Source organism: Eptatretus burgeri, chromosome 16 (assembly GCF_056783735.1).
Source record: "Eptatretus burgeri isolate ZD-2024b chromosome 16, Ebu_testis_v1, whole genome shotgun sequence".
Taxonomy (NCBI): Eukaryota; Metazoa; Chordata; class Myxini; order Myxiniformes; family Myxinidae; genus Eptatretus; species Eptatretus burgeri.
The window spans coordinates 58019742-58029741 of NC_140976.1; the positions used below are offsets into that span (position 1 = coordinate 58019742).

Sequence of the window (10000 nt, forward strand, 5' to 3'; positions counted from 1 at the left end):
CTTCATCTTTTTGTCTTTTACAATTTCCTCTCTGGCCTTGCTCCCCCCCCCCTCCGCTCTGTCTGCGATATGTCCCCCCCATGTTTCCCACACTCTCTTCAATCCCACTCTTCCCTCCAGTTGTTCAAAACAGCTGTTCACCACCACCTCTTGTCTTCCCCCATCCAAAACCACAATCTTTTCTTCCCCCGTTAATCCACCCAAACCCACCTCCTTCAAATTCCCTGATTTCCCTCCTGTAAGTCCCTGCCGTGTAAGGATCTAAAAACCCCTGCAGTGTCCATCTTGTTTATCCCGTGTACCCAACTCCATCCCTCTAACTTCCACAGATCTCCTCATCTCTCTGTTCCACACTGTGTTTTTTTCTTTCCATCACCCACCCTCTCGTCTCCTGTCCCCCTTGTTGTGCGTTTGTGTGTGTTAGCTCTCATACGAGCCTCGACAGTGTATACAAAAATAAAATTAAAAAAAAGAAATTAATGAAAAAAAAAAGGGAAAAACAAATCTCTGCCTGTAGAAGGCAGAGACCTGATATGAGAATTACGATTCCACAATGCTGTTTTATCTACACCGATGGTTCTTAACCATTTTACCAACACGCCCCCCTCTCAAAGTTGGTCCTTTCCTCCACGCCCCCCACATCTACAACCAAATGATTAACAATCCCTCCTGAATTAAAAGGAAAAACTGACAAAAATGTGTGTTTTTAGTATTTTTATTGAACATAGAATTCTGCATAAGCAACACTCATGTACAGAGCATATTTAATGAGATGAGTTTTTCTTTTTTTGTATACCTTGTCGAGGCTCGTGTGAGAGCTAACACACAATGCACAGCAAGGGGGGCATGAGACAAGAGGGGCAGGAGTGGGACGGACAAAACAGTGAGGAACAGAGACATTAGGAGATCTGTGGAAGGGAGAGGGATGGGGCGGGGAACACGGGGAATACAAGATGGACATTACAGGGACTTTCAGGAAGGAAAGCAGGGAATTTGAAGGAGGTGGGTTTGGGGTGGATCATCGGGGGTAGAAAAGATCGTGGTTTTGGATGGGGGAAGATAAGAGGTGGTGGTGAACAGCTGTTTTGAAGACCTGGAGGGAAGAATGGGATTGAATAGAGTTAGGGAATTTATTCCAAAGGCGGGAAAAAAGAGGAATGAAAGAGTGAAGGTGAGCAGTGAGTTGTGATTTTGGTAGTTTTACCAGAATGGGGTTGTTGGCGGACCTCAATGTGGTGGGGGACAAATCGCAGAGGGAGCAGGGGGGAGCAGGCTGGAGAGGAGACTGTAGAAGACAGAAAGACCACCGACCAGCCTGCGGTGAGAGAGTGAGAGGCTCAAAGACTCAGCCTCATTGTGGGAGATGCCAATGATCCAAAATGCCTTAGTTTCCACAACGTAAAGCCGAGAAAGGTGGGAGGCAGGAGCACCAGCCCAGAGGGGAGAGCAGTACTCCATCAGGCTGCGGACGAAGATATGAAGACATTTAATGAGATACTGCACTTGACATTGTTTCTTAGCTACCAGATGTTGAATGCGTGGTCGAATGCCAGAGAGAGCACAACGCAAGTCCCCTTCAACGTTCAGCTTTTTTCTGTCCTTGGTCTTGACAGCAATGAGCGTGGAAAATGCAGCTTCACAAAGATACGTTGATCCAAACATTATCAGAATCCGAAGAGCTTGATGTGAAATCAAAGGGTAAACAGGAAGGTACGTGACCCAGAACATCTCCAGATCCAGTTTTTTTGAAGTCTTCTTCAGCCGAGGAGTTGAACTTTAACTCAAGAAACTCCTCTTGCACTTCGTCTGAAATATCAGCGACTTCACATTGAAATGGGTTCCGAATGAATTTCCAAGCTTCAAGCTTCTCATCTATATCCGGAAAGTATGTGCTGAATTCTGCTTTCAATGCAGTCTCTCACACACACACACACACACACACACACACACACACACACACACACACACACACACACACACACACACACACACACACACACACACACACACACACACACACACACACACACACACACACACACACACACACACACACACACACACACACACACACACACACACACACACACCACTTTCCCCGCTAAAGCAGGGGTTAGCCTTGCGGGCCCCATGACAATCCTCTCCACTTTACCCTGTTTTCTGCATCTCCCCTTCTTAATCCCCTTGCCCACATTTCCTCTTCCACCACAATTAGCCAAGTTTTTCTCGGTCTTCCCCGTCCTCTACTTCCTACTACACTCATTTACAACACTCCTCTCACCCAGTCACTTTCATCCTTCTTCAACACATGACCCAACCATCTCAACCTGTTTCTCTTCACAACCTCCATCACAGACTCTATTCCCATCATCTTCCGCAAGTCATCATTTGTCTTCCTCTCTCTCAACGATACTCCACACATCCACTGAACCAATGCAGTCAGATGAGTAATTATTTGTTTCTTTAACTCAGAATCAAAGTAACTGTGAATGAGAGCAGAATCCAAGTTAGCAAAACTGGCTGTGTTTCCATCCTGAATTGGACATTTTCAGAGGTCGAGTTTGGCCATGAAGGCTCGAATGACGTCATGGTGCATGATTATGTTGATGTTTTTCCCTTGGAGTTTGAGGTTGATGGCATTCACCGCTTCAAAGATGTCAACCAGGTAAACTAGAGATAGTAAAAATCCTTCAGACTGGAACTTGTCATGGAGATCTGCTTTCTGCTGCAAATCAAGAAATGTTGCCACTTTTTGTCATAGTTCATAAAGCCGTCCAAGCATGTTTCCCTTCAAAAGCCATCGTACGTTTGTGTGGAAAAGCAAGGCTTGATGTTCAGAATCCATATCCACACACAGCTGTTTGAAGAGACGAGTGTTTAAGGCTCCAGCTTTGATGAAGTTGACTACCTTGATAGCCAGGTTCATGACATCCCTCATTTCAGCAGGTAGAGTTCTGGATGCTAAGGCTTCACGATGAAGGATGCAGTGTGCATACCTATAGCAGATGGACTTTTTTCTTTCACTCTTGTTATGAAACCAGATTGCAAACCAAGCATGGCCGGAGCTTCATCAGTACACACCCCTACCAGCGAGTCCCACGAAAGTTGATTTTCCTGGAAGAAGTTTGATACCACTTGAAAAATATCTGTTACTGTTGTATAACTCTCCATGGGATGGCAGAAGAGCATTTCCTCTTTTACACTATTACCTGACACGAAACGAGCAATACATCAGCAGCTGAGAACACTGAGCAACATCAGTCGTTTTGTCCAACTGGATGGCAAATACAGGAGCTCTTACTTGGTCGAGAACTTGATCTTTGATGTCTTGAGACATTTCATCGATCCTTCCCTTGACGGTATCGTTTGAGAGATTTGGGAAAGCTTGTTTGCACTATCCTTCCCCAGAACGAGCTCTGCCGCACGCAGCACACTTGGTTTTATGAGAGTATCTCTGAGGTTATGGCTCTTTTTGCTCTTTGCAATCATTGGAAGCCTCAACAACCTTTGAAGTCTGTTTCTGAAATGCTCCACTGCTGTCCATCTTAGCTTGCTTCAAGGACTGCCTTTTTGTTTCAAAGAATGCCTTGGGTTTGGCAGCTAGAGCAGGATGCATTGTCTTCAAGTGGCGTTCCAAGCGTGTGGGCCGCATGCCATCATTGCTCAGAGTCTTGTAGCATATTACACACTGGGGTACCTCGGTCACCCTTTTGGATGGATACAAATCCAAATCGAATAGATTCGTCAAGGTACTTCCACTTTTTTGCACTCATTGCGAATGATATAGCATGAAATAGGCACTGCAAATCTGTGAAAAAAACAAATTTTTAATATTAAAATTCAAATAAAATATAAATTTTAACATAAAATTTAAATAAATGTTAAATTTTAAAAATAATTTTAATGCAGAAAATGGGAGGCCGAGTAGCGAATAGAAAACGAAAATTATTAAAGGCGATACTTTTGATTTTTTTTATGTTCATCACGATATTATGCAAACACTTGTTAAGACAATTCCAAAAATAATAATTAGAGAAATTCCTCCTTTTTTTCTCCGGGCTCACGCCCCCTCTGGAAATTACTCACGCCCCCCAGGTTAAGTGCAAATTATCTACACTGTTAACAAAACTATTGGGATAACACACCCAACCAAGCTTGAACTCAACGAAACCAATCAGCACGTTTGGATTTTTCCCACAATACAAAGGAATAGGTGCTCTAGTAGAGCGTGTGACAGGTATTGAGACTCGACTGTAATCAATGTCGGTTTTTGGGAGCTCGAGGTTCATGACATTTTGTTCACATTGGGCCTTCCCAAATCAACTGCGTGTTAAGAAAACGAAATAAAACAGGTTATGCAAATGCTTAAAACAAGACAGGCAAGCCAAAAGTGATTGGCTATCGAGGTCAGAGAAACCTTTAAACAAGTGGTAATGCGTTACGACATCGTCTGGCATCAAATCGACCAAAGTCGTCAACGAGCGAACGAACCGAAGCAAGTACACCCGTGTGATCCAATGGGAATGACAAACTATAACTTTTCTTCCAACAGATTACGCTGACAAGCAGGGGAGTACGAACTCGAATGCAAGGCGGCGGCGACCAAAGTGGTGGCTGCAATGTCAAGAATGATGCATCAAACAATGGGAATGCAGGATGCAGAGTGATGCATCGCAGCATGCATTTACATCCGATGGACAAAGCTGGGTTTGGCGTCAAGCGAGCAAACACCGGGGATACGACGGCATCTTCCCAAACGGTGAAGGTGGAAGAAATGTACCAGGGCTGGATTGTTACTACGGGTATGGACTGCAATATTTGATTAGAGGGAAGGTAATTAATACCTCCGCTACCAAAGGTGAAGGAGGTTATGTTTTCACCCCTTTCTGTCTGTTTGTTTGTGTACAGGATATCTCAAAAAGTTGTTGACGGATCCGGATGAAATTTTGTGGACAGGTACGGTGTGTGACAAGGACGAACTGATTAGATTTTGGTGAAGATCCGGATCTGGATACGAGAATTATTTAATTTTCAAAGTGATTCTTCACCATTGAGAGATAGGGCCAAAATCGATATTGTACTGTACAGCATGATATTTCAACGGATCCGTTTCAGCTGGCAAGGCACCACTTTAATAGAAACCTTACAAAAGCAAGTGCACTACATCTCAGCTATCCTTCCAGCCCAAGTGAAGGGAATGACAAATGCCTCGTTTTGAAGTTGACAGTCATCGGGACAAAACCCACCACTGGACTTGCATTTGCTCTGGGGGAGGAATGTTGCAAAATGACACCTCATGTCTACCAGGAAATACAAAATGTTTGAGACGGTAATAACTCTTGATAAATGGTTGTAAATCAATAACCCTGAATACTTCCTCGCTGACCTGATACGTTCGGAAATATAATATAGACATACAAATAAAAAATAAAAAATAAATAAATAAACCAGGACCTTCATGTGCATCTGTCATCCCAACCCCACTTCAAAAATACATAAAAATATGAATATAAAAGTGTTGATTGCCTCCAAAAATTAAATGTTGGATAGCTTTCAATCAATGATGGTTGAGGATCAGAGAGTTATCGTGTGCAGCTCGTGGCTGATGGTTGCATCATTTTCTGGCGACACGGCTGTGCCGGCGATGTAGTGCATCCTATTTCCAGTACACTGGTACTCATTTCGCCGACCTCGGAAGGATAACAGGCCGAGTGAACCCCACCTGGTGTTAATTCAACGGAGGACAGGGACTCAAACTCAGGAACCTAAGATCTTAAGCCAGCCACCTTAACCATTAAGCAAACACCAGGGTTAAGGATCAGAGAATGATCCATCCATCCATCCATTGGGACCATACTCTGTGCAGAGCGTTGGTGCTGCCAAAGCAGTCTCCTTGGCCATTGGCACAATCCTGGACGAGTCGCCACTCTGACACAGTATGCCTGCAAGCTGGCACTCATTTTGCCAACCTCAGAAGGATGGTAGGCAGAGTCAACCCCACCTGGTATTAATTCAACAGCCGAGCAGGATTTGAACTCAGGATCCTGGGATCCCAAGCCCACCACCCGAACCATTAAGCCAACACCAAGCATTGAGAATGATGTTGGAAATGGTTTTAAATAATTTATTGTGACCATCCCTACATCATTTAGCTTATTTTTTTTTTATTCTTGTATCTTTAAAGGGGAACCCAAACACAAATTTATTTTTCCTGAAAACCATTGAGAATCATTCATCACAGTCTAATTTGAAGGGGAAAAAAAATTGAATTTTTTTTCGCCAATCAGTGTCGAAAAAAACCCCCAGAGTGTCAACTTTCGATTTCGCCAGTGACGTCACATTGTGAACCCAACCGTGACCCGAATGGCGGCTTTTACATCGAGAAACAGTGCATGTCGAGCTCGGATTCAGATACCGATTCCACAGTCATTAGCAACTCTGATGGTTCTCAAAATGTCGTAAAACTGATCAGTGGGATTTTGAAGGAATGGTTGGAGACAACATTTGTGATGGAAACGCGATCACAGGGATTATGGAGCCAAATCGTTTTGAGTCTTGTGTGAGCAATTCAGAGGAAGAAGGCGGAAGTGTTTGTGAAGAAGAAAACGCACATCAGTAGGTTTTGACTTTCCATTCAATTGACGGTTTTCAAGGGATTTTGTATCAATTGATAAATCAATTTATATATTATTTGAGGAGAAATACCCATCATCGCCCAACAGCACGGAGACCGCCCAGGCACACTCGGACACTGCAGACAAAATGGGTGATGAATGCTTTGTCTCACCGTCACAGGCTGACCAGGTGTTTTGTACGTTACAGGATCGTGCGTGCTGTTTCATACTCTCACCGGACGCCATTTGTGTGTGTGTCATATCCAACCGTCATGTCCGTGAAGTGTCGATGCCCCAGTGGAGGGGGAGTGGTGCTGGCCGGGGTGGAGGGGGGGTGATGGTTGATTGGGGATTGTGGGGTATGGTGATTGGGGGGGGTGGGGGGTGGGTGGACAGCAATGGGATGGTTGTGGGTATTGTGGGGATGATGGTTGATGGGGGGATTGTGGAAGGGTGAGTGGTGCAGGTGGTGGGAAAGGGGTGACAGGGACGGGGGACAGGGTACGGGACACAGTGGGGAGTGGTAGGATGCTGAAAGTTTTTGCATCCTCGGTCAAATCCTCTCGGAGTGAATGATTCACATACATACATACATACATACATACATACATACTCTCCACTATAAATAGATGGTGGTTCATTTGATTTGCAGGAATTTGTGTTGATAATATATCAGTGCTCTCGTGGTAACTGCCAGGCAATGGCAACAGGTGTTTGCTTCACCGCTCAAATAGTCCGCGTACATGTACTGGCTCGGTAGAGATGGTGTTGCAGTTTTGAGCGACTGACTGCTATTTCTTCCACTTAATCGTGGGGAAGGCATCCTCTCTCAATCGTGGTGGATAACCACAAGATCTTTAGCCATCTCTGTTGTTTCTAACAGTGCTCTGTAACAGGTTCTGAGCAAAAAAGCGAACATTTTGTCGGCCCGATCGACACTCGGGTATTTCGGACAAGCCTCATCCAATTTCCGGCAAACTTAGGGTCGTTTGGCCATTGGTGTAGCACGAAACCATCTTGATTTGTATTACTACACAAGCACAAAGGACATTTGGGGAAAATAGAAAATTATTTGCCGTTGGAGTTAAATCGTACGGTGATGTAACCCGCATACAGTACAGATTTGATGGTGCACTTCCTGATGCGACGTCACAATTAATCTGAATAAGAAGAAGATTTCGACTTTTAATCGCAATTTTACCTACTTTATAATTCAGAAATTGGAAATAGACACATCATATCTATTTTGGTGGGTTTCAAGGGAAAGATTCGTGCCGAGGTGGTCTGAGCGTTTGAGTTCTCCAGAATAGTACTGATATGGCTTTAAAACACCAAGAACAACAATACCGTGAAGAAGAATAAGAACAAGATGAACAGGACTCTGTAATGTAAAGGTTGGAGCATCTGCTCACATTCTGGAAGGTCGGTGGTTCAAACTCCAGCAGTCATACGAAAGACTTTTTATTTAATGGTACGTGCTGCTTCCTTGCTTGATACGCAGTACCTGATGCTCAGCAAGGACAACCAACCATAGGATGGTAATAATAGCGCAAGCTTTGATGGGAATAATTGTCTCCTCCCGTGTCGAAGTTCCTTGTAAGGGAATTCAGACGAAGAAGAAGACGGCGACGAAGAAGAAGAAAAATAAGATGACGACGAAGAACCAGGAAACCACTGGTAGGCTTGGATGACCCACAAAATGTGTAATGGAGAAGAAAGTATAACACCTATTTTTGGGGGCAAACCCCCAATATTTTTTAATGCCGTGAACAAACTTCAGTACATCACGGATGATGAAGGTTGTGGTCGTTTCATCAAAATTGTGTGTGTAGTTTCAGCGAAGAAGCTTGACTGACTGACACCACGTGATGCTAATACCCTCCCTGAAGTACATTCCAGGTGAGCTAAAAATGAATGTCCGTGATACCATATATTCATTTTAGAAATAAAAGTATCTGCAGGACACACATGCTCCTCCAGCAACCTCCTCCTCATGAAACTGACAAAATCCAGAACAACTGCTCACCTCCACTCATGTATTCCTCTCTTTTCTGGCCTGTGGAACCACCTTCCACACTCTTTTCAATCTCATTCTTCTCTCCCGGTCTTCAAGACAACTGTTCACCACCATCTCAGCTCACCCCCCATCCAAAGCCATCCATCTTGTTCACCCCTTGCATTGTCCCCTCATATTCATCCCTTGTTTGTCTGTCTCAGTGTACATTCTCCTTCCACCCTGCTATTGGAGTTTCCCCTTTCTCCTGCCGTTCCTTTTCTTATGTTGTGTCCTGGTCTGTTGTGGCCAAACTCTCCAATGTGCCTCGACCATGTATAAAAATAAAAATAAAAATAAAATAAATTAAATTTTAAAAAGTGAAGGGAGTGAGGCAACTAAAAAAGAACGGCACTCGGTAGAGCGCATCCCTCAGCCAAGCTGAACAGTTTACATTTTGTATCCCACTTATAGGCCAGATCTGCATCTCGAACTTAACCAAAATCGAATTGGCTTGTTCTTGTCACCTACCCAACTCGTCCACCAAATTTTGTCCGAATCCATCCACAACTATTTGAGATAGAACTATATATCATTTTTGGCCTGATTTCTCACTCAACAGTGAAGAATCACTGAAAAAAAAATCTTGGATCCAGATCCAAATCTTTACCCAAATCGAATCAATTAATCCTGGTCACACACACCCAGCCGATCAACCAAGTTTCGTCTGAATCCGTCCATAAGTTTTTGAGATATCCTGCTAACAAACAAACAGACAAACAAAGAGACAGCTAAACGAACAGCCAGAAGTAAAAACATAACCTCCGTCCACCTCCGGTGGCTGGGTCGGCAATAATGCGGAGAGCACAGTCTCTCCCACAAAGGACTGTGAAGCCATAATAGATCTCACCACAGTTTAGTGACTGTTACATGTTCTTGCATTGTTTTTAGCTCCATAGATGTGGAGCAGAAGTACGTCATCTTCTTCAAAAAAAGAAGATAGCGAACAACAATGCCACGGATAAATACTGCGTTAAATAGTGGTTTTAACAGCAACAGATTATTATTTTAGTAACAGTTTGAATAATAGTAACAGATTATGATTTTCTAATGTGAAAGAGGAAAGTCAGCTCAATGTTACAAAAGGCAAAGAGTGAGGAGCGAGAAAGTTTGCAAAAGCAAGGCCAACTGAAGTTTACCTGCATGCCATAAAAAAACAAACTGCATCTGCTTTCAGGACCACACTGTACTACATCCTGGGCTGTATTGACAAAATGTAAAAGTCGGCAATTTACAACTACTTCAAAGCCCTCATTTTGCAATTCCTTACATTTACGGTGTGTTATACGAACAGGAACAAGTGCCAATGGCGAGAGCTTGAAAATACTGTGCG

At 43.7% G+C, this 10000-nt stretch overlaps 1 protein-coding gene across 1 annotated transcript in view; it reads right to left on the reverse strand.

Annotated features, from left to right (window-relative positions):
• Positions 1 to 10000, reverse strand: part of TDRD3 (tudor domain containing 3) — a 131687-nt gene that overhangs the window by 15862 nt on the left and 105825 nt on the right. The window lies entirely within an intron of this gene.